This window comes from Sinocyclocheilus anshuiensis, unplaced genomic scaffold (genome assembly GCF_001515605.1).
Source record: "Sinocyclocheilus anshuiensis isolate Anshui unplaced genomic scaffold, SAMN03320099.WGS_v1.1 scaffold708, whole genome shotgun sequence".
Classification (NCBI taxonomy): Eukaryota; Metazoa; Chordata; class Actinopteri; order Cypriniformes; family Cyprinidae; genus Sinocyclocheilus; species Sinocyclocheilus anshuiensis.
The window spans coordinates 1,654,777-1,655,353 of NW_015555881.1; positions in this window are offsets into that span (position 1 = coordinate 1,654,777).

The window sequence follows — 577 nt, forward strand, 5'->3', positions numbered from 1 at the left end:
GCCCCCCCCCCCCCCAAGTCTTGTTATGGTAAAGAAAAAAGCCCCACAGGTATTTTTCCAGATGTTTCTTCTCTGAGGGTCTTTATATTTCAGCTATGCAGGCTGTTTTACACCCAGGCTTCTATGATTATAATGGAAGAATAACCGGATAAATAAATGGCTAGATTCGCCTTGACTATACTTGATTAATTCATATTTTGATTAATAAAAATCTTCGACACCCACAGCAGCTCACTCTGTGTTCTCTATTATTCAGATGCGCTCGTATCAAACTACTGTATATCGATAAACGGTATTGCCTCATACCATATTGCTTATATATATATAAAAAAAAAAAATTTAAAAAAAAGCACTCGATATACTGCCCAGCCCTAGCTAACAGCACTTTGTCCGACCCCTGAAGATACCTTCATACAGATTATTTGTGTAACGCACACATATACACATGTATATATAAAATCCAACGGTTTAAAAAAAAAAAAATTAATAAATAAAAAATAATAACTAGCAGCTGTGGTTGCCAGAACTTAATCTTAAAAAAAAAAAAAAAAAAAAAAAAAAAAAAAAAAAAAAAAAA